The 25,016-nt window shown below is 41.2% G+C and overlaps 1 protein-coding gene and 1 pseudogene across 2 annotated transcripts in view; one reads left to right on the forward strand and one right to left on the reverse strand.

Moving 5' to 3' along the window:
- The window catches only part of Csmd1 (CUB and Sushi multiple domains 1), a 1,402,422-nt gene that overhangs the window by 546,572 nt on the left and 830,834 nt on the right, over nt 1-25,016 (reverse strand). The window lies entirely within an intron of this gene.
- Nucleotides 18,596-19,270, forward strand: LOC142856860 (cyclin-dependent kinase 4 pseudogene; annotated as a pseudogene).

Below are 25,016 nucleotides of genomic sequence, written 5' to 3' on the forward strand. Positions count from 1 at the left end.
GGGTAGAGGGAGAAGGAAGAGAAATGGAGGGGAGCAGAGAAAAATAAAAAATAAATAAATAAAATAGTGCACATACATGCCAATGTAGATAATACATTTCTAGAAGAAAATAAAATAGATAGTTGGATTTGAAGGGGGGGGGGAGAAATGAAATGCTTCTGTACAGTCCTGCCATTCTGTGTTTGAGCTGTGAGCCATTTGTTCTTTCCCCTCAGCTGTGCTCACAAACCAGACTCCATCATCCAGTTGGGGTAGTTTCTCTCCAGGAAGCTTTTTGTGTGATAATCTATTTCAGAAGGACCATTAGTGTAAAAACAGGTTTCAACCTGTCACAGTGTCAAGGAATCACTTTGGGGTGTTAATTTTGCACACTCTTGGTTTCTTATTTCTTAGTCTTGGGTAATTTTCTCCACATTTGTGCCAACCTTAGGACATGTCTGAAGGATACATTAGGCTGTGGCCTATGGGCTGGTGTCACTTGCACCAGGTGTTGAGGCTACCGCTGTTGCAGGGTGTATCACCATAGACAAGGCAGACCCAAGCACAAAGAATGACCCAGCCCAAAGGAGCCACAGCACGGGAGTTGACACATTTAATTCACTCTGGTGTCCTTGTGGGTTCTGAGGCACAGCTTCTACCTTTCATGTAGGCTTTTCTTACAATTGACTTTTATACAGCCCTTTCCTGGTTATTAGCCATTCTGTCATTTTTTTTTCCACACTGGCTCTAACATTATTAGCAAACATGTCTCATTGGGCAGACCCACTCATGTTAATTATTTAAGGCTGCGGTGGAGGAAAAATATAATTTCCCAGCACTTACTGCTTTTCAAGTGAGTTGTCAAATAAAAATGATGTTCGAAATCACAATGGTCTGAACAAGTAAAAAATAAATTGGAATGAATTAAATTAAATTGACTACATGGCTAACAGAAAGTAACTATGATCGTTCTTCAGACTAAGAAAGGGTGAAGGACACAACAGACTGAATGGATGATCTCTTAATATTTTACTGACATATTTTCCAGAAGATAATCAAAAGTAAGAGATGTGTTGAGTGTTGGAAAATGGCTATGTTCTCTACATATATGTAAACACTGTCCCTGACTGAATTTTCCCATAGTAATGATATAGAAAGATGCAAAATGCTCATGACTGCTGTCCATAAATGCATGAGAGCAGCAGCATTTGTGAAGCACAGACAACCTCCCTTAGCACTAAAAATAGAAAAGGAGAAGGCCTGGCATTGAAAGATGGATGTATTAGTGGGAATCTGGGGAGAGTTGGAGGGGGAAATGAGCAGGGATATGATATTTCATTGTATACACATATGAAATTCTTGAAAAAATAAATTAAAAACAGAAAAGATTTGCAAAATGTGTTTGAGCATATAGGGTTAATGCCAAGCTGCAGGAAGCTCAAGGATTGGCAATCTATATCAGTCCAATCCTGAGAAATCATGTCTTTTACAAACACACCAGGGGTTAACGAATTCCATTAAAAGTTACAAGTGAATATACATTTGCAATGGATGAAAATTAATTGTATTTATGAAACAATACATAGACAGATATTTGCCAGTCCCTGGGGGTGGGGATGCCGAGTATAAAAAGGAGACACACACTGTACAACATATGAGCGGTCATGTTCAAAGGCGATTCACAGCCGAGCCAAAGGCATAATGTCTGGTTTTGGAAAAGCAAGCCATGTTTTGGAGGGATGTGAGAATCAACAGGACTCAGAAAGGTCTACAGCAGCTCAACAGGATTATACAAAGAGGACCTCAACCTGGGGTCCTCCCTGGCGGGCTCTTCTCTAGGATGACTGCTTCTCTAATGTTCTGGATTCATCTGATGCTCTCTGTTGTCTTTGAACTGAGAGATGCACGCATGTGGAAGATGGAAGGACCGCATATCACATTGTTCCTTTGATCTGCAGCAGCAGCCAGTGCAAGTGTCTCAAAAGGCTAAATTCTCGCCTTTGAATCTCAGCATGTGGCAGCGAAATTAGAGTCAGCTTGGCTCCGCACTTATTAGACTAAATTATCATCAAGAGTAAATGGTAAGAAGGAAAAGTAATTCATTGGACCTGAAATTCCATTTATCCCTCCAATAGGTTTGCCCAATAAAAAGTATTATGGAATCTAACTTGAAAAACTCGGTGAGATACTGCCTGCTTTCCAGGTCACACGGGGTCACTGCTCTTCAAGAATCATCTTGTCTCCCTGATAAACTTTCTTGTGGCATTTTCTCTCCTTTGAATTTGAATTCTACTTAAGCCAAAGCAATTGCAGTTTAGACCTGTATTCAGCATGAAGGAAGCTGTAACAAAGTAGCTGCCATGGCCTCATGAAGCTGGCTGGCACCCCCTCCTGTTCCTAGTTAAGGCTAACTGCTGATGGAATCCAGAAGGGGAAAGGGGTTCCCAGTGCAGAGCTGAGTTAGGGACACTCAACACTCACATTCTCTGGTCAGCCATGCTCAGTAACAGATACAAAGAAAGCATGCACATGCAACCACACACACATTCGCCTAGAGACTGGGAAGCATCCTGGTACCCATCAGCTGACATGAACTGGGGTTGGTCCATTGATTCCTTCAGTAGGTTTGGCTTACTAACTTGTCTTTCATGCAGAAAATTTGTTGTTTTATTTTTAGATCTCCAGCTGAAGCCCAAAGCACAGCACTGGATCTGGTCTATGTGAAACAAGGGAGGCAGGCAGCGTTAGCCAGGCTCCCAAGTCTGAAAACCCAGCATTGCTGCAGCTGTGGGCAGGCACTGTGTCCCTTGCTCTCTGGAAGTGTGTAGACTTCCCTGAGGTAAAGGAAGCTGGGATCCATGCCTCAGAGTCTCCTTAAGGTTATCACACAGAGCATGAGCTGCCGTGACCAAGGATTTAGTCTCATGGTTTGGAAACCCCTCATTTGCCAGAGTCAAAGACCTCCTCTGTTTCAAACTTCCAGGGCCTGCACTAGCCTGCTTGTCCAATGTTTCACTCTATACAGGTTCAGTTACTGACAGCCAGCAGCAATCCAAAAATATTAAAGAGAAAATTCCACAAATAAGTAAATTCATCTGTTTTAAAGAACTTATTACAGCATATTGCTAAAGCTATTCTCTCTCATTACTAGTTATTGCTAAGTTCTCACTAATTTATAAATTAAACTTTATCCTACATGTGGTCCAAAGTTCTAGGAATCTACTCTATAGATTCTGGGGTACATCCTTGGGGATAGGGCATCCTGTTTAGGAAACACAACAAACTCTTAATAATTAGCCACTCCTGTGTTGGCTACTAACTCAGCTTGCCATAATATAAATGCCAAGAGCTCTGTTAGTATAATCAGATACACGATAGCAAATGAGATGTAAGCTTCACCATTGAGAGGCCAGCAGGACTGCAGACATGGAAACATTGCTAAAGTCAATAGATGTGAGATGTTCTGAGCAAAGAGAAGTGAAAAACCAAGAGACGTTAGAAAGGGGGTTCAATGTCACCTTTCAGGAGTGATGGCCTTCCCAGGGAGAGACAGGACCTAAAACCAGAAGGCTTTTACTATCACAGACACTCAGCATGAAATCATACCTCATGTTTGCTAATGACTGCCTCAACATGGAAGTCACCTACTTACTTTCACATGGCTTGATACTCGGGCTCACACCCACAGCCTTTGAGTCAGTGAACTTTACTAGTATTGTGCACCAGGTACGTGCATGGCCAGAAGGCTGGCAGGCTGATTATCATTCCTCCTTTGTAGACTCAAGATTGAGAGTAAATGCTACCTATTGAAGAGGGTCATGAGTTATTTTTTTGAAGCTGAACAGAGGGAGCAGGGTAGGGTAAGGCTGGGTAAAGATGGGGGGAAACCACTGATAAGAAAGCGATTTGGATCACGGAGACACTGAGGTCTTCTAGACAATTTTCATTAACAGACCTTCCCCAATTATCTTCTAGATACACATGTGGTATGAGCAGTTGTCAGAATGTATTGTTCAAAGAGAAAGGTCTACTGTGTTTGCTGCAGAGACATTTATGTCCATCCACAGTTGGTTGAATGCATGGATGCAGAATCCAGCAGTCCAGACTGCTACATACTGCGGCTGAAATCAGTAGCCACGGAGATTCCGCCTAATTTAGTCTGACAGAGGTGTTGATTTGTTTGACAGAGACATTCTAAAGGACCTGCTGATGCTGGTGCTTAATTATATTTTTGCAAGCCAGAACAACAAAAGCAAGTGAGCAGTGGAGGCTTGCAGGTACCCTGGAGGTGCTTTCTAGCTGTCACAATACAATTCTGTCTCCAAGCCTGGCACTGTGAGATTCCTGGTGGGAAATATGAGCTGCAATGCACCTGTCTCTTTTGCCTGTCCCTCAGTGCACTGGACAGCAACATGGGCACCAACCACATACAGCCCATGAGTGTATAGTATGACACTTGTAAGCTGATTAATACCCAGGCTACAGAATGAACTTTGATGGCCTAGTAGGGAAAATGTAAAATATGTGATCAGTATGTATTTCTATTGGTATATATGGAAATATTTGATGCATTCAACTTATTACAAAGATTATTGGTATAAAGAAAATTCAATAATAAGGCATTATAATCCTGTTTCCTTTTAGTCCTTTTAATTTGGCTACTAGAAAATTAAACATGCGGCTTGTGTTTGTAGCTCTCACGATGTAAATGACTGCATTTGCATAATTATTTTAACTAAAGGATAAATTTTAAATTAAAATGTATGGATTTTAATAAATGGTAAGTTTAAAGAAGGTTACTAATTGATGTTACTGATGTCTTTAAATAACTCTAGAGGATGTTACTAATTGATGTTACTGGTGTCTTTAAATATAAAGATGGATCTGACTTATTAACTCTTACCTCATATAGAAGAGGGCTTTATTGTTTTCAAATATGAAATGCCATTCTACTAAAGTTGATAGAAAGAAGAAAATAAGAGATAAACACACAGATCCATGACAGACAGACAAACTGATATGGAAAGTAACCACAGACAGATAGTGAAAATGGCAAACATCCAGCTTTTTCTTCCCCGTCCTGACCTGAGACAAAGGCCTAACAAGTTTTGTCTCCCACCAGCAGGGCCCCTGTGCCACTTCCTGGAATTGGTTCAGTAGGTTCCCCTATGCCTCTTCCTGGGAGTGGTCTGGCAGGGCCCACTATGGCTCTTTGTGGGAGTGGTCCATGCTGGTTAGATATGTACAACGCTGGTCCTAAACATGTTTATCTGAAGCTATGATTTTATCAGCTCCCCTTTCTTTGATGGGGGAACCATATGCCACCAAAAACACTTAAAAGACCCAAGGGCTCCATGGGATTTGGAGTTTGGCCTCTTCTCTTTTCTGCAAGGAGGTTTTCTCTCTGTGATTGTCCTTCATCCCCGTGTGTGTGTGTGTGTGTGTGTGTGTGTGTGTGTGTGTGTGTTCCCTCACTTTAAATAAAATGTGTTATTGATTGCTACCTATTGTGTCTGATTTTTCTACCTTTAATTCTTTAACCGATGGAGAAAACTAATCTGATCAAGGCTCAAAGATGGTATCAATACTGTTTCATGATTGGCAGGCCACTTGTGACTGGGACAGAAGGGACACTTTCGACTAGAGGTCCCCTCACTTGAATAAGTGAACCCCCAGGTTATGTGGCTGCTCTGTCGATGCCTTAGAGAACGCTTCTTCCCAGAGAGGGCAGTGAAGCTGCAGATTGGTCCAGCTGTATCAGCAGCTCTGGGGTGGTCGGGGTCAGACTTGACTTGGTCTGTAGTGGGCCTTCACAGTGCTGAGGAGGGAAGAGAGCAGCAGGAGACAGTCTGTAAGCAGAGATGAGACCAGCTGTTGAGAACAGTGGAGTAACACCTCTCACACTCAGACCCCACAAGGCCCTCCATGAGCAGTACAAGATGGCTGTGGCGAACCACTCCTGAAAGAAATTCAAGACAAGTGGGGCTGCGTGGATTGTTGAAATAGTCCAGGCTTAATGCAGATTATGTAGAATTAGGAGACTTTAAAATACAATTTTGATATGTCAGAGACTTGTGATTATAGACTTATGCAGTGGGGCAAGATCTAAAATCAGAGGCACAAAAATGGAGGCCCAAGAACAAATTAATTTTGATGAACTTAGAGTGAGATTAAATCCATCATCATAAGCAGACTGTTGACATATTCATCTTCCTCCTTACTGTGTGACTCTGTTCTGAAAGCCATTGTCTCTCTACTGGGCGTGCTGATAGATGTCTCTGTACCCCTTCATTGGCATTCCGGAAGTCTTGAGCCACTGCAAGCTGTAAACAGCCAGTGGGAACTTGGTTTTGATAATGACTAAGACAGCTCGATGACCTGGACCAGCCACAGGAGGAGCCGCCCATGCTTTCTGGAGAGATGCAGTCAACAGGTGTGGCTAGACTCCGCAACGGTCACAATGCAATGTCACTTCAGGTTTATAAGGTCTCAGTGCTGAGCTGGAAATGAGTTTTTAAAAGAACCACCACAGATTGAAAATAGCCCGTTACAAATGTTGAGAGATTTTCCAAAGAGCTCTCAGTTTCACGGAAGCAATAAAACTCAAGTTAACAGAGGGATCACCCATCCTGTGAATCGGTAGTCAATCTCCCCATGGAAGTCCCTTTAAACGTTATGTGTGAGGACTGCTTAAGACAAATTTCTTCTTAAGCTTCTCATGGCAGTAGGAGTCTCAGAAATAGCAGATTCTGGCTGAACCATGTTCTTTGCCTTTATTTTCCTGTCTTTGGTATTTGCTCCTGGCTTTTCTATATCTGTAGCTTGGAAAAGGATCTTGGTGAATAACCAGTAACGTGACCCTTGATAGGAAAAGTCTTTTATTCAGAAGACCCTCAGTCCCACTGATCCTGTATCAGGCAGCTCACAGCCGGTGGGACTGTGGACTTGAGGATGATTATGACCACAGGGAGACACCAGTGAGGATTCTGACCGCACTTAACAGTATTTACCCTGCCGTATGTACCAGTTATCAAAACAAAAGCCCACACCTTGCTGTTCCTTGTGACAGGACCACACTTTTTGCCCAGACTGACCTTAAAACCCTTACAATCCTCCTGTCTTATCCTCCAGAGTGCCAAGATTTAGAAAATGTGTATCTATTGACAGAGTTTTGAGCCGAGGTCACGCACGGCATTCTCTTGTCTTTGAACTTTTACGTGCTATTTCAAGAAACAGAAGCAAGCTTGTGCTTCTACCTGCATGTTTCATCAATAACAGAATAATGCGCATACGGTCCTAGAATGCTGAATTTGAATCAGGGCAACAGGAATAGTTTTCTGCATAACAGAGCTAAATCCTCAAAAGCAATCAAAGACTTAACCAGTTAAAACACAACCTGCTTCAGCAGTAGCGCTACCTAGAGATCCTATGTGCATTTTATTAAGCTATTATTTTGGCATTAAAAAACATGCCTGGTCTGTCACCGTGTGGTTTTTAATGTGTAATTCCTCAGTGTCACCTAGATTTCCCCAGGGCACTGTCATTTTCCTGAGATGTTTTCCACTGGATCAAAGCCCAAGATGAAATTTCAATTACATTAATGAAATGAACTATTCATATGGAACTAATCTTCCTATAAAAATCTCTTCAAATAAAACATCAGTTTTGAAAGGCAGATAAACCCAATTTATTGACTTGGTTGTGAATTTTGTCAGGATTTATGCTAATGGCGTCCCTGTACTTCTATCATATACAATAATGAATAATTGAGTGGGCAAAGTCTGCTCAGGAAATTGCAGTCACACAACGATGTGGCTGTAAACGCTGGTCCACTAATTACCTGCGATCCACGTCACACAACAGGAGCTCTGAGCCAGCCCCATCTCCGTGGCTTCACTCAGCGTAAACAATACAGGAAGCATCATTTATAAACAGAAAACAAGTCTCTACATTGACATTGCTATCCAAATAAGGGTGTTCATTCAAAGGAACCGCCTCATGCATGACAAGGCTTTTACAGCTATAGGAATCTGTGCCTGGGACACTCTGCTTCACTGAGCAAAACTTATGCTACCAAGAGCTTAATTACATCCTATATAGCATGCTAATAGCCCATATGGCGATGCCTGCAAACATCCTAATTGAAAGTCACTTAACATTTACCAAGACAATTTGAGTCCACCCAGTACTCCTGGACATTCCTGGCTAGAAGGGACACACTCACTTTCACGCAATGTAAATTACAATGCTGCCTCCATTGTGACGACTCTTTCTAACCCACTTATCTTCAGCTTCCAACACCTGTTTCAGTTTTCACTTAATTATAATGAATCTATAATTAAGAATCTGCTAGATTTTCCATAGGATATTCAGTTAGGAGGAAATTACATTAACATATTGTCAAAATCCAAGAGCCTATAAGCTGAAATTTCTTTGAACATAGAAAAGATTTCATCAGCTTCTTTAAAACACCAGCATCTGTAGCTCCTCTCCTCCTGTGGTCTACACCTTGCTAACCGACTCTTTCTAGAAAGTACCCACCTTTAAACGCTCCTCTCTCGGGCATGCCTTCTCCCACGTCTGTCTCTGTCTTGTCCATTCAGACCTTATCTACAACATCTTTTCCTTCCCAAGCCTTGTCTCCCTGATCTCTGATGTCTCCAAGCTTATCTCTAGACCTTATCTTTATTCTAACAATAATTTCTATCTTCTGTTTTCCTCACAACTCAGTCTCCATCTCTTCCACCTCACTGTTGGTCCAAACTCTCTTCTCCTCTTTCTGGGTCTCCATAGAGCAACTACTTACTGGGCTCCCCACATTCTTCTTTGCCTCCTGTGAATCCTTCCTCCATCTTGGCTACAATGACCTTGCTGAGACTCGGTGGGGTAATGGCACTTTCTTCCATAGCATCCCCATATCTCTGGACCGCCATGCATCACTCATCGCTTGACCCTCTGCGAAGTCCTCCGCCTTCCCATCATGACACTCCACTGGTCATCTCTCCTTCCACCCTATTTACTCCAACTATTTCTTCTTTATGTCACAATTGTCTCAGGCTCCTAATACTCAAAAACCTGACAGAATGGCACCCATGCCTAGGATCTTTCTGTGGTGATGACAGGTCCATATCACTCTCCTCTAGGACTCCAAAACCTCCCAGAGCTCTTGTCATTATCCTACAGTCCCTAGCGTTTGGTTCAGACATCCTGGCTAGTACTCACCCAGCATCATATTGTGCCTACGGGACTGTATTTTCTCCTTTGCTCTACTCACACCTACTTAGAATAATGACAGCTCATAATAAAAACCGAATAAAATATAAAATAAGCAGAAATAAAGATCGCCTGGACTCAAAGTCCTAGCACCCATTTTAACAATGTCGTAGCTACTTTCTGTAGCAATTCTCAGAACCATTAGCATGTAGTTATGGACAGCATGCTTCCATTTTGATCATAGTCATGACAGAAGCCTCTGGATACTAAACCCCCTGGGGACATCAGAGTTCTCTTCTTTTATGTAAGGGCATCCTATGATAGTGGCATTACGATCTTGCCTAATGACACATGTCTCAGAATGCGTCTGTCGGCATCTTATGATGATGGAATAAATTTTCCCAGAAACAATTGACCACCGGTCAGTTTTCTTCTTAAAGATGAGCTGTGAATTGTACATGAAAATCATGAATTTAGCAGACATGGACATGCGAACATCTACCTCTATTGTCCTATTAACAATTTTAAGGTTTTGCTCCTTAAAATATATAGAAAGAAAATAATGTAATTTATTTCATGGCTTTTGTTTGGTTTTCTCTGGTGATTCTACTCAAGTCCTTACAGTCCTTATTACTTTTTATGGTGGATATTTGATGAACCAGTTCAGTTTTCTGTGCGTCTTGCCTCTGTTTTCAAAAGGAGAGTCATTTCTTTACATTCCAGGTATTTTTCAATTTCCCTTCCATAAAAATCTATTAATAAAGCTGCGCTAAAATCAAGAGACATCAACAAAACAAAGAGGAGTATGGCCACCAGCGGCGGGAGCCTGCTTCTGTGAAGAATGAGGCTTCCAGCTCTGCTTGGCTTCTTACCAACAACCAGGCCTTCACATCTCCACACAGGCTTTGTTGCATCCCTAATGACAGGTTACCTGGCTCCTACCAGCTGCAGGATGCCCGGTTTCTAATAATACATTGATTTCTCTGGCTGCTTTAACACTAGTCTCTTTCTCCAAGCCCTGAGGTGGGTGCAAGCCAGCATCTGGGTACCATGAAAAGGATTACATCATTAGGACTTCAAAGAGTGCCTGGCCAGTTGAAGGCTCCCAGAAAGTTTTTCTTGAGGATCAGGAGTTTTTAAAAATACTTGATAGAAAATTGCTGCTTAATTCTCTTTTGCAGCCAAAATTCCAGTTGCCTGGGAATTTGTATTCCTGTCACATTGAGATGAGTCTGAAATTTCCTCCCAATTCTGTTCTATTTTGTATTTGTTCATATATAATAATTATTTTAAAGCACACAGTCTCAGGACGAATAGATATGCACACCAGTAAAATGCTAATTGAGGCAAAAAGACTAGGACTATTAGGCACTCCTTTCATGCATGCCTAATGGAAATTTCCGGATTGTTTCCACGATCGAGAGATTTACTTTGTTAAGAAAACCCACTTTCTGCCTCTCTAGCCCTAAAATTCTTGATATTCTGTACTCTTTCTCAGAGATAATTAGTGTCAAAACACTCTGCTCTGGGCAGTACTGTCCTCTCAAAGTATTTCTGCTTGCTGGCTCTGAAGGGGGCTTGGACTGTGGTCCAGACCTAAGTGTTTGGTGCATCCAGAAAACCATTAGCTCCTGAGCATACAGGCCTATCAGGATCAACAGATGAGAGCATTTCAGGAGGGATTTTGCCATTCAGAGGGATGGTCATTTGAGATTACACTCTGATGTGCAGATGTTTGTTTGTTTTCCACAAAAGCTAGAGAAATGTTGAAGTTGGAAATACAAAGCGGTGGAAGACACTGCTCTTAGCTTTTGGCTTTACTGGGATTGGCCTGAAGAATGTGGTATTGAGGCTCCTCCATCTCCCACCCCCTGGGATTATGGACATCATGAAGAATGGCCTGTGTGATGCACAGAAGACTCCTGGTTCTGCTCGGACATTGGCCAGAGCTGGATTCAAATTCTACAAGGAAAGGTCTTTAAATCCCCCAAGGCCTGTTATTAAGGTAGAGAAACTTGCAACGTCTCAGGTTGAGATTTATTTCAGTCTCCTCTCTGCAGACGAGAGAACACAGCACTCAGGGTATTCTGTGACTCTGCATTTTTCTGCTTATGGTTTTCTTTAAAATGAGCCCATGAAAAATTAAAATCTCTACTAGCAAAGGAGATGCATAGAATAGTAATGTAACTGCTCTTGAAAGTAAAATACAATGTCCAAAATACAGTTCTCAGATTTGAAGTGCCACACATTGAAATTGAGATCTGTGCCATCTCCAGAGGGGAGGTGACATACCTGCTATGTGTCAACTAAGGTGACTGCTATCATCCCTTACACGAGGCAGGACCTCTCTAACTGAACTCCTACCATCCATATTCAGGAAATATCAAAACCTTGAAAATGTCGCCCAGCATTCAACTGGGAGAAGTTTGTAAACTTCAATAAATGTTTCATGTTCAGCTGACTGTCTACCTTCTTTATCAAGGGTTGCGACCATCCCTAGCGTGTTGTAATGCTGTGAGCACAGCTAGAGCACACCTCATCTGGAGCAGAGACCCTGCAGCATGTGACGCCCAGTGCTCTGGGCAGGTGAAGCAGCACCACCATCTCCTACTTCCTCTGAGAGGATGTCTGAAAGTTACCCGAAGACAAACAAAGTCATGCGTGGTCCCAAGGTGGCATCCTTTGTGCTTGGGTTCCCGCTCCTGTCCTAGCCAACTCTGCCTTCCTAAGCACACTGGGTATTTCTTTGAACTCTTTATTTTAATAATTTATTTTTATTATTTTTTCTAGTTACATACATGCATGGGAGCCTGTGTGTGGGTACACACACTTGCATGGAGGTGTCTGCAAAAGCCAGAAGATGGTATTGAAATCTCTGGAGCTGGCATTACAGGTGGTTGTGAGCTCCCTAACGTGGGTGCTGGGCACTGAGCTCCAGTTTTTCTAAGGAGCAGTACATGCTCTTAACCCAGTGATTCTCAACCTTCCTAAGGTTGTGATCCTTTAACACAGCTCCTCATGCTGTGGTGGCCCCCAATCATAAAATTATTTTCATCGCTACTTCATATATAATTTTGCTGTTAGGAATTATAATGTTAGTATTTGATATGCGGTATATTATATGTGATCCCCAAAAGGGTCATGGCCCACAGCTTGAGAACTGCTGTCGGTCACCTCCCCAGCCCCAGTGTAACTCTTAGTTTTAAATCAAAATACTGGCTGTTTGATTATTATAAAACTCCTCTTTTAAAACGATACGGGCTCAGTCAGGTGGTAATGGCGCACGCCTTTCATCCCAGCACTCGGGAGGCAGAGGCAGGCGGATTTCTGTGAGCTCGAGGCCAGCCTGGTCTATAAGAGCTAGTTCCAGGACAGGCTCCAAAGCTACAAAGAAACCCTGTTTTAAAATAAATAAATACATTTTATGAATGCAATCATTTTGAAGTATTTCTCTGAATTTCCTTAATCATACCATATTGCAAACTATAAGATTTTGTTTATCATTCCAAATACAGACCCACATTTCTCTCTTGGGCTTGTTTATTTCCTTCACCTTTTACTCTTTGTTTATTTTTGAAGCAAATTTCTTCGAAGATAAAAAACAATTTTCTTTTCTTCTTCTTTTTTTTTTAAGAGCACGCTATGAACAGTATGAATGTTTTCAAGGGTCTGAGATTTCAAGTGCTTCAAGGAAATGGAGATTCAAGGGCCCTGAACACTACAGATTGATAGCTATGTTTCAAGAGGAAGCAGTAATAGCCCTTAGGCACTGACAGCTACTGCCTACTGGAATGGATTCTGCTTCTAATTTTCCATCTGATCCATGTTAGAAAATAATGCTTCTTTCATTAAAGGGAACCGAGAGCCCAATATGCATGTAGCAGACAAAAGCAGAAGTGTGTATAAGGAGAATACAAAAGGAGTTCCATTCCATGTAAGGCATAGGAATAGGGTTTCAGTGTTTTTCTTCAGTAAACTAATTTATAATGTTAAACAGTGAGTCTGGATAAGCAGGGAGATTATTTGTTGCTCTGTGTTCAAAGGTCAGCTAATTAGAACAATGTGCAGTTGAGAGAATTTGCAATTTTGTAGGCATATATTCTAAACTTTCTGATAATTTTAAAATAACTTCTTACTGAAGGCAGAGAGGGGAGCATCAAATGGCCACTTCCTTCTTGCTTCTCTGCCTAATGTCTTAGGATAATTGCTATAATTTGCCAGAACTTTCCATCAACAACACCTTGCTCATCCTGGATTTCAAACCTCACAGTACCTGTTGATAACACTTGCATTTATCAATGCCATCTGTTCCCATTGTCCTTGATTTAAATTTCTGATTTCTGTGTGTAGAATTACCTAAGCCTCAGAGCAATTTTTATACCATCCAATCACTATTTAAAGCAATTAATAATATGTGAATTCTTTATGTTATGTTCTGTATTACAAATATTACTCTTTACTGATTATTCATTTTGTTTTGCTTTTCGGCCATAATGAAACCCATTGTTCGCATTCACAATTATTTTCCATGGATGAGCTTCTCCCATACCTTGTGATTTCTTGAGTTCTCATTGATCTGATCCATTGATTGGCAGTTTCTCAAAAGCAAGATGGTGGCATTATGGGATAACTGTGGCTATGGGAGACAACTTAATGGAAACAGGCCGAGCCTGTTGGGCAGCTCTTCTTGCATTGCTCCACCTGGATATGTGCATGATATATTGGCAGCTCAGGTTGGTCCCCTAAAGCATGTGAAACCAAAACTTTATCCTTTGATTTCCTTTGTGATTTAGATGATTCTTTATTTACATGGAAACACATACAACCTGAACGTTTCATTAAAAATTTAAAACATTGTTAAGTTGAAATTTTCTCAGGTCACCTAGCTCGGAACGAGCACCACAGCACAGCGGTGTCCCTTGTCTCTATGGTGGCTTCATAGCCTGGAATTATTGCTCATAGTTCTTACGAAGCATTCACATCAGGATCATGGGTATTACTGAGATAAACAAAATTCAAAAAATAAGAGCAGTTTGCCAGTGAGGTGGATGGTACACTTTACCATGATGATGATAAGCTTCTTTTGATACTGAGAGAATCCTGAATATCTAAATATGAAAATATTTTCTTAGGGGACATAAAGTTTCTCTTAACAAACTTCTTGCTCTCTTGGCTGGTCACAGGTTTTTTTTAGGAAAATCCAAGCACAGATCAGTACCATGTACACTAACACTAGCCACTTGTAAGCCAGAGAAAAACCACAAACAAAAACAGAGTAGAATGGTCCAGAGAAGAAACGAGGTAGACGCTGCACAACATGTCTCAGCAGTTCATGTTCAGTACATAATGCATCTATGAATATTCACTAGATGCAAAGTGTGTCCCTACAGTAACATTGATTCAATTATGATTAGAGATTGCTTTCTATACCCAGGGTAGCCCAAACAATCCTGTACAATAAAGGAACTTCCAGAGCCATCACCATCCCTGACATCAAGCTCTATTATAGAGCTACAGCAAGGAAAAGAGCTTGGTATTGACTCCATCTTAGATCCTAAGCAATAGTGGAGACGGTGCCTGAACTGGCCTTCCCCTGTACTTAGGTGGATAACTACCTTAATTACCATCATAGAACCTCACCCAGCTACTGATAGAATCAGAAGCAGAGATCAACCTGAGCTAGTGGGAACTCACTGACTCCAGAATGACACCAGGGAACCTGCATAGGACCAAACTAGGCCCTTTGAATGTGGGTGACAGTTGTGTGGCTGGAGCAGTCTGTGGGGCCACTGGCAGCAGGACCAGGATTTATCCCTAGTGCTTGAGCTGACTTTTTGGAGCCCATTCTCTTCAGACGGATACCTTGCTCAGTCTAGATACAAAAAGGAGGACCTTGGTCCAGCCTTAAAGTGATATGCCAGACTTTGTTGACACCTCATGGAAAGCCTTATCCTCTCTAAGGAGTGGAGGGGTAGGGTAGAAGAAGGCAGGGGGAGCAGGAGGAGGGGAGGGAGAGGGAACTGGGATTGGTATATATAATGTGAAAAGATTGTTTTAAAAATAAAAAAGAAGAGACAAATATTTGTCTAGTCTACATCCAGTAGATTTCCAAGAAAGAATGTAATTTGGTGAAAAAAAATCATAAATATATTTTAAAAATCTGGCCACCTAAGCATTTTATTCATTATTTCTTCCTATTCTCTAAATGGTTTAATAAAATCAATTAAGATGATAAAGTTAAAGTTTAATTTTTGACTACAAGACAGGAACTCATATTACTTTAGTTTGAAAATTTCATAGAGATAAGAACTCTCTAGTGGCTTTGTTGTTTGCCTTTTCTGTTCTTCGGGTTGAACCCAAATATCTATGTCTGAATTTTTATTATTTGTGCTACAATTGGTGCTCAATGTTTGGATTACAAATTCATAAAAAAGTCATTTGGCTGTGGCTTTTTAGACAACAGCACAGGCTGGAACTACATGTGGGGTTCCAACCCCATCCAGCTAGGCTTTTTTCTCTATTTTTCCCTAAGCCTCTGAGTAAATTTGGAATTTTCTTTTGTGGCTTTTCTGAAACGGTCTCCAACTGCCACCCAAACTCCAGAAGCACCTACACTCCAAATGCTATAGGACTCACTTACCCTAGACTGGCTGGTCTAGCAGCCCCCTGCCATACATGCATTGTGTGTGTGTTTTTCAGACAGCCCTCTCTCTCTCTCTCTCTCTCTCTCTCTCTCTCTCTCTCTCTCTCTCTCGGGTTATAGTCTCTCTCTGAACCCCCTTGTCAAGCTGTTGACAAATTAGATAGCTGCTTTAAAATCCAGCCAGGCCAGTACAGTTCTAAGAGCAGCAATAAGTCTCATATCTTCATCAACATTGATGGTAGATTAGGTAAGACAATTGGGAATTCTTAAAAGGAGAAATTAGTTAAAAGAGAAAATTTTTGACACATTAAAAAATGGGAAAACCATTACAATGGAAGGATATGGGTCTCTGTGTTTCTGGAGAGAGGGGATCCCTTTCTTTATCCCGGCCGCCCAGATAGCTTACACCCAAAATAACCAGACAGAATCTGTATTCATTTCAACTCTGCCTGGCCCATTAGCTCTAGCCTCTAATTGGCTAACTCTCACATCTTCATTTAACCCATTTCTTTTTTTTAATTAATTAATTTATTTATTAAAGATTTCTGCCTCCTCCCCGCCACCGCCTCCCATTTCCCTCCCCCTCCCCTGATCAAGTCACCCTCCCTCATCAGCTCGAAGAGCAATCAGGGTTCCCTGACCTGTGGGAAGTCCAAGGACCACCCGCCTCCATCCAGGTCTAGTAAGGTGAGCATCCAAACTGCCTAGGCTCCCCCAAATCCAGTACGTGCAGTAGGATCAAAAACCCATTGCCATTGTTCTTGAGTTCTCAGTAGTCCTCATTGTCCGCTATGTTCAGAGAGTCCAGTTTTATCCCATGCTTTTTCAGACCCAGGCCAGCTGGCCTTGGTGAGTTCCCGATAGAACATCCCCATTGTCTCAGTGTGTGGGTGCATCCCTCGCGGTCCTGAGTTCCTTGCTCCTGCTCTCTCTCCTTCTGCTCCTGATTTGGACCTTGAGATTTCAGTCTGGCGCTCCAATGTGGGTCTCCTTAACCCATTTCTAATAATCTGTATATCACCACGAGGTCGTGGCTTACTGGGAAAGATTCAGCATATCTGATTATGCAGCTCCATGGCTGCTCTCTGACTCTGCTTTTTTCCTCCCAGAATTCAGTTCTGTCTTCTCTGCCTACCTAAGTTCTGCCCTATCAGGCCAAGCAGTTTTTTTTTAATTGATTAACCAATGAAAGCGATACATAAACAGAAGGTCCTCCTACACCATCTCTGTATGAAAATATGCTAGACATTTTGAAAATGGAACAACTGAACGAGAGGACATGTAAATTAAATAGAATTTATGTAAAGTCAATAGTAAATATTATCGGTTTTATCATTTTTGTCTTATCACCAAAATGTTGGTTAATCTGAGTGCTAAAGTACAGGCTTTAGAAAAATCTAATAAAAACAGATCACAGAGATATTCAAATCCAGATAGAAGTATTCAACACAGAATCAATTTCAGTATTGCATTATGAGAATAGAGAAGAATCGCCTAAAGTTTTCAAGCAACGAACCTTAATACATCCAGTAACCTAACAAAAATGCCAAATAGTAGAGGTTCTGATATAGCTAACTGGACTCCTGTGTCAATGTCAGATTTAAGGATATTCAAGGAAACAATAGTCTCATATGATATGCATTCTTCTTTTGTGAAGTAAATGTTAAACTCATGGTCAGTATATAATAGAATTAATTATCCCTAAACACTGGATAGAATTGGTTATGTATTTTAGAGCCTGGTCCACAATCATAATGGAGTACCTGGTTCAGAGAAGAGGCTAAGATTAAATGATTTACATTAGATTGGATTTTTTAATATTCTATATAAATTGTATATATTGATATAAATTTTAATTTTTAGAACATACTGTTCATACATTTTTACTTCTGTTTAAGGTATTGTATGTATATAACTCATTTAAAATTGAAATCTTACCATTTCTAAACATCAAAGTAGGAATTCTGAGGACAGAGCTCTGCAGTAGAGACTCTAACTAGCATCCTGTCCTAGGTGACCTTAGATGAAGTCACTCTCTCCTTGGCACCAGGCTAGCTTGGTAGTCAACACAGAACTGGAAATACAGGGATTGAAGGAACAGCCTGATCACTTCTGTTTATAATCTGTGGTCAGAGGAAGTATCACACAGTGATTCCAGAAGAGATGAGCAGGGAGAAAATTTATTTAACCCTTAGATAATGCCTTTGGAAGGATAGATGGGTCTTTTCAACAGAAGCAGAAAGGAAGATTGCAGCCATCCTTCATCTCTCTTCCAGGCCCCAGGCTGGAGCTATATTAAGCCATTGGAGAATGGAAGAAAATTGAAGCAGCATGAACCCTGATCTGGAATGAATGAATCTGCCTAGGTCCTTGAATGACATGCTACCTTAGAAGACATCTCCCTGAGACCCAATGCTGAACAGAAAACAAGACAAAACAAAATTAAAGTGCTATGGGTATAGGGACATTGCACAACAGCACAGTTTGTGTCTGTGGTCTGGCTTATAACACCCAACTTCCCAGGACCTCTCCCCTGCTCTGAAAATGGCTAACCTCTCGACCAGTGCTGAAATTGGTGTCAGTACCCATGGGCTTGCATGTAAGGTCCAAGATCCCAACAGTAGCCACTTTGTGACCTTCAAGAGTATGAGTGTTTCTAATGGAAGGGGAACTGGAGGACCCCTTCCCATCAGCACAGTTAGTGAGGTAGCCTTACTGAGGAGGTTGGAGGCCTTTGGGAATCCCAATGTGGCCTGGATAATGGAAGTCTGTGCTAGTTCCTGAACTGATCTAGACAGTAAGGTCACTCTCATATTTAAACCTATAGACTAGGACCTAAAGACAAATATGGATAAGGTACCCCCAGGCTTGGCAGTTGACATCATCAAGGATCTGATATATCAGTTTATAAGCAGCCTAAATTGGCTTCACGCAAACTGTATCAGTGACCATGACCTGAAGCCAGAGGACATTCTGCTGATAAGTAATATGGTAGTCAAGCTGGCTGGCTTTGACCTAGCCAGAATCTACAGCTACCAGGTGATCCTCACCCCTGTGGCTGTCCAGATCCAATATTCCTAAAGTTCTTCTGTAGTCTACATATGCAGTAACTGTGGACATGGGAAGTGTTGGTTGTATCTCTGCAGAGATGTTTCATCAAAAGCATCTCTTCCTTGGCAACTCTAAAGCTCACCAGTTGGAAAAAATCTTTGATGTCAATGGACCACTTCCAGAAGATGACCAGCCTCAAGATACATCTGTACCCAGAAGAACCTTTCACCCAAGAAGCCCTGGAGAATGTAGTCATGCCTGAGATGGAGGTGTCTGGAGCATGACAGCTGCTGGAAATGCTGACTTTTGACCCACATAAGTGAATATCTGTTTTCCAAGTCTTGCAGCATTTATCTACACATGGAAGAAAGTGACCCAGAGTAAGGAATAACGTGGCTGCCTTTCCCTGCTCCTGGATGCTTGTGTAGACAGATGCCACTGCAAAGGCAACCTCTGCTTCCTCTGAGGCTGGGAAGACACTCCTGTTTTTTATAGAGAATATTTTAAGCTTTAAATGGCATTCCCCACTCCTCCTCATGAAGCTTGACCCTCTTGCCTTCCCACTTCTCTACATTAAAGCTGGGTGTGTCTTGTCTTCTTCCCTCCCTGACTTATACTGAGATCTTTCCTTTATAAGGCAAATAAAAGAAGACCACCACTACCATCACCACCAACAACAACAACACAGTTGGTCTCCAAGATAACATTTCAAATATTTATGTCTGAAATGACTGACAAGGTAGAAATCTCAGTAGAAATCCTAGGGTCGTTAGAATTTTTTGTGAAACACGACATGTACTCTCAAAGACCTGTCTTTGGGCAAGGTGTCAGGGTGGAAGAACACACCAGTCTGGCCCTCTCCCTTCCACAAAATCCTGTCATCTTATCACCTCTGTCTTTGCTCTCCCAAGCTGTAGCCTCCATAGGCAATGGAACCACTGTGTTCTCTTTTGTTAGAGGGAATATAATTTCCAAGAGCCTCATTCCAACATTAGATGATTTGCTGTTTATTTTCCTACCACTTGAAAATTGGCCAAATAGATACACAATTTTTCAAACGCCAGGGATATTTTATTATTGGGTATTCATTATTGCCATTTGATAGATGTTGCTATTAGTAGTTGCTGGTAGTCAGATTTTTCTTTGGGCCACCAGCTCACAAATAACAATGGGAAGACTTATTAACTGTGAAAGCTTAGCTTAGCTTAGGCTTGTTTATAACTAGCTTTTATAACTTAAACTAACCCATTTCTATTAATCTATGTGATGTCACATACTATCCATTCTGCTTCCTCCTTGTCGTCTCATGTCTCTCTCATGCACCTAGATTCCCCCTGCTCTCTCTCTCTGCTTGAAGTTCAGCCTATACCTCCTGCCTACCTATTGGTCATTCAGCATTTTATTATATTAATCACAGCAATACACTTTCATGCAGTGTGTAACTATCTAACAACCACCACTCTTTTGCCTGTCCCTCTCAAATCTTCTTCGTTTTCCTTGTCTTTGTGGCTCTCTCCTTCTTCTCCCTCTCTTCCTAGACTTCTGTCTTATTCATGCAAGCCTGTATATTGTATTTCCTCAGCACAGAAAATAAAACCCAGGGTCACCTAGTACTTTTAGGCTTCTTATGATCTGACTACATATTTCTGTTTGTATGTGTATGTATGTGCATGGGTGTGTGTTTAAACCTTTTATTCCTTTCTTTGATAGTTCTCGGATTCTTAATTCATTATTTGATAATTTCATACGTGTATACAATGTGTTTTGATCATGTAAAATTATGCCTCCAAGAAACCCCTTAAACATGCCTTCCTGACTTCTTGTCCTTTTAGCCACAGTTTACTGATCTTTTAATTTTATGTTTACATACCTCAGAATCCTACTGGATTTGTGGGCTTCGGATGTCCTGCTTAGCTAATTACAGTAATTATTTATGCACATATTAACTACTGTGATTTGGAAAACGTGGTAGAAGCCCTACTTTAGGTAAGAATTGGCTCCCAGTGGCAGTCTTGGGTACAAGGCACTCCAGGGCACAGTCAGACACACTCACTACTGCCTTGTGCATCAGCAAGCCTGGCAGAAGTAAACAGCAAAGGCACAGCAAGAAAAGTAAAGGCACACACATAGAGAAGGCGAGCTGCAGGAAGTGCAGCAAAGCTACAATAGTGACAGTCCTTCTGGCAGTCTAAGGGCTTGTGGCATGTGTGAAGCTACTCAAGAAAGCTGTTCACTCACACTCAGAATACAGAATGGTGAAAAGGCAATCAATGTGGAGGTCCAGACTCTCCCAATCAAAGGAAGAAAGATGTGGCACTCATGTATCCAAATCTGCGAATAAGCAAAGTACTGACAGAAAGCAAGCCTCATCTCCTAAGTCTTTGAATGGGTTCATAGGACTTGACATTCTTCATCTCGCCCCTGGGAAGATAAATGGAATAAAATGTTAAAGACATCACCTCCCTGACCACCGACTCTTTTAGTATTTGGAAGCTTGGTTTATTTGACATCACTAGGATGAAGCTGGAATGGATTGGTGACTGTGCAAGATTTCTAACTAGTTTGCACAATAATGGTGGGTGGCTCTTAGCTGATCACGTGGTATATGCCTGTAGTCTGGCACCTGGGAGGTGAAGGCAGGAGAGCAACAGCAAGTTCCAGACCAGCCAGGGCTACTTAATGAGTCTTTGTCTCTAAAAATCAAATAAAACAGCTATGACAGGTAGATCTCTCCTGCATGAGAAGTCTGACTTTCTCCAAAATTAGTTTTAAAAGTATGGAGAAAAAAATGTTTGTCATGGAAAGCTTTATATTCCTCTAAATATGGGACTTTATCAAAATTTATGATAAAGAAAAAAATAATGAAAACTGCCTTTGTGCAAGTTTAATTCTTAGACGTTCTAAAAAACAAAAATAAAGCCCGTTGCTGACATAATAGTTTATTATCTTCATTAGGCATGCAAATATCATGACTTAAAGTGAAACAGAAAATACAATTATCTTTGTATAATTATTTATATAATAACTATTTCATTGAATCTATGAATCTTTCTTTTTAGCATGAAACCTTGCTGCTAGGTGGACAATTCCTTCATCTGCCTTGTGACTATTAGCATGAATTCACATGAGGGCTACATTTAGTGACACAGATCATGCACACAGGTAAGAACTAAATTTTGTGCTAATCTGGCCAGGCCAATGTGCAGAAATATTTGTCCAGTGTTCTAGATGGAGTATTTTGAAGTTGAGATTAAGTTAGTACAGTTTAAGTCAAACATATTCAATCAGTTGATGACTTGAATTAAAAAAAAAAATTCTGTCCTACCCCCAGAGAGAGAAATTCTGCTAGGAATAACCTTAGTACTGACAATGTAAATATTACCTGAGCCTTTGACTGACAACCCACCATCAGGTTTTGTTTCTAGCAAGTCTCCACAATACATGAGCCGTCTCCATGGAATCAGTCTGTCTGCACACAATTCCATTCTCAGCGGCACTCCTTTTCTGGAATACCCACAATTCAACTTGATATAATTTCATATTATTCCTGTGGCAAAGAGATCACTGAGTTTTAATAGTTATGACTATAATTTTTAAATTTTTGAGCTTCCCAGTGTGATTCCATTTGGAGTCATGATGATGAAACATGTTTGGAAGTCCAGGGTCTATGGTGTTTTGTGGCATTAGCTGGGCACTGGGATTGACAAAATTACAATGAATTGTGTACTATAAGAACACATAAATGAGCTGTTTCCATAAGAAAGCAAACAGAGGACTCTCTATACATTGTGAACACACAGCATGCTCCATGTTTCTAGAACTGGGCATGTTGAGAACACTAATAACTACATCACAGAATTCAGAACAATATGGAGCCTCATAGAGCTCCCAACCCAATCCGATGGCTTAAGCAACAGAAACTCATTTTCTCACAAATCTAGTCCCAAATCAAAACTTCTCTGCCTTATGGGGTCACAATGATTCCATGAGCAGTTCTGATGAGGTAGAGGATTTTTGACAGGTGACTTAGTGTCCTGTGGTGAGGGAAGGGCTGAGGGCTATTTCTTTTTCCAGGTTCTTAGAGGTGGAGGCAGGAATACCAACTGCCATTATTTCCTAACACCTTTGAGGGAGGCAGGCATGGATTTATAATTTATATTTATTAGTAAGAGAAGACAAGTTTCTGCAGTACCACTCACTATATTCAGCCCTTACGTCACACACATGTGCCTTGACTCAGACCTTCACCGCATTCGTGATACCCAAATCTGGACTATTATTCTCAAGGACTTATTGACAGTGTCTGTAATCTTCCAAAATTCACTTCATGTATTTTGGGCATTGCTTCCACATCACACAGGAGAATGGTGGAGAAACTTGTAGAAATGTAGGTCATGTGTGCATGTTTACTAACATTGTGGTGATTTGAAAGAAAATGGCCCCCAAACAATATTGGGGGGCAATATTGGCCTTGTTTGAGGAAGAGATCACTGTGGAGTTGGGCTTTGAAGTCTTCTTTGCTCAAGCTTTGCTCAGCGCAACACTCAGACCACTTCCTTTGCCTGTAAGATGTAGAACCCTCAGTCCTCAGTTACTTCTCTGGTACCCTGTCTACCTTCATGCTGCATGTCCTGCCATGATGAAAATGGACTGAATCTCTGAACTGTAAGTGAGCCACACAATTAAATGTTTTCTTTGTAAGCATTGCCATGGTCATGGTTCTCTTCACAGCAATGGAAACCCTAAGACAAATGTTTCCAGGTTCCTTTCCTACTGCTCTTCCAACCCTGTCTACTCACAGTCTTTACTAACCACACCACGAACTCTGATGTTTCTTTGGTTGTGATCTCTGAACTGCATGGCTTGTTTTTGTTTTTTCCCCACCACTGTGTTAGTGCCAGCCCTACCCTCCTTGTGTTGTTGCTCTGATCACCAGTAGAGTGTTCCTTCTAGAAACACGGGTTATCAATGAATCAGAAGCTTGACCTGACAGTGGTTTCCTGCACCCCAGGTCCCTGTGGCCTCCCACATCTCTTCTTCTTTTATTGTTTACCTTCTGCTTCTTTGAAAATGAAAACTATCGCCAGAGCCTAAAAAATTGAGCAGCACCAAAAAGTGGCTGAATAAATATATACCAAATAAATGGGTTTGTTCTAGATTTGAATTTTAATAACATCAAGTAAACAAGGCCAGACCAATTATTAAGCCAGAGAGCTTAACTTTAATATTTTATATGGTGTAAGCCGGGAGACCAAAGCCTATTGGTGACACAGATGGTGCTGGATAATTGTGTTCCTCTGTTCTATTGTCCTTTGTGTGTGGATTGCTGTAAAGAATTGACAGAGTGTCTGGAAGCCATGGCATTCCCTTAGATGTTGCTATCTATAAGAATCTTTAAATGAGTTCCAAGAGAATCCGAACCAAAGTTTGTGACCATCTGAGTGTTCAATGGGTGAAACAAAAACAAAAAAAAAAAGAAAAAAGAAAAATATGTGAATCTTTCTGAAGTTTCCAAGGATGGGGGTAGTACTCCAGGTGTCTGTGTCTTGCTGGAGGCATCACCAACAAACACAGTGATGATTTATACCTTGGATATTTGGGGTAAATAACAGGGTGGGCCACCAAGAGTGATATCTTTCAGGGCTAACCTCACCTGGGCCCTTACTATTTTGGTTCTCTGTAGGTGTCAATCCGTGTGTTTCTTTCTAATGGTTAAAAGGATATACCTGGGACAGCTTGCTTCCCTCTTTATGTTTTCTTGGTGTGCCTAAACTATAAAGGTGGCTTTATGAAGTCACTAAAAGTGACTCTATGTTTGCATCTTAAAACAAAGCAAAAGAAAAGAACAGAAATCAGCATATGTTCCTCAAATGGCCAGGCAGATGTTCCTGATGGGCTGTGCTAAGGAAACAAGCAAAATGCCAAGGAGCATCTCACTGGCCTTCCACAGAAATGTCTAGGAACCCAGTGGTGCATGAACACTCACAGGGAACAGCCTGAGAATAAGCAAAGGAAGTCAACTGTATGTTCTCTAATACTAAGAACGTCTATTGCCTTGAGGCCGGAGATGTTCAATAAACAATAGAATGAATGAAAAAATATGCTGGTGCCCAAATTGGCAGAGAAAATG

This window comes from Microtus pennsylvanicus, chromosome 9 (genome assembly GCF_037038515.1).
Source record: "Microtus pennsylvanicus isolate mMicPen1 chromosome 9, mMicPen1.hap1, whole genome shotgun sequence".
Classification (NCBI taxonomy): domain Eukaryota; kingdom Metazoa; phylum Chordata; class Mammalia; order Rodentia; family Cricetidae; genus Microtus; species Microtus pennsylvanicus.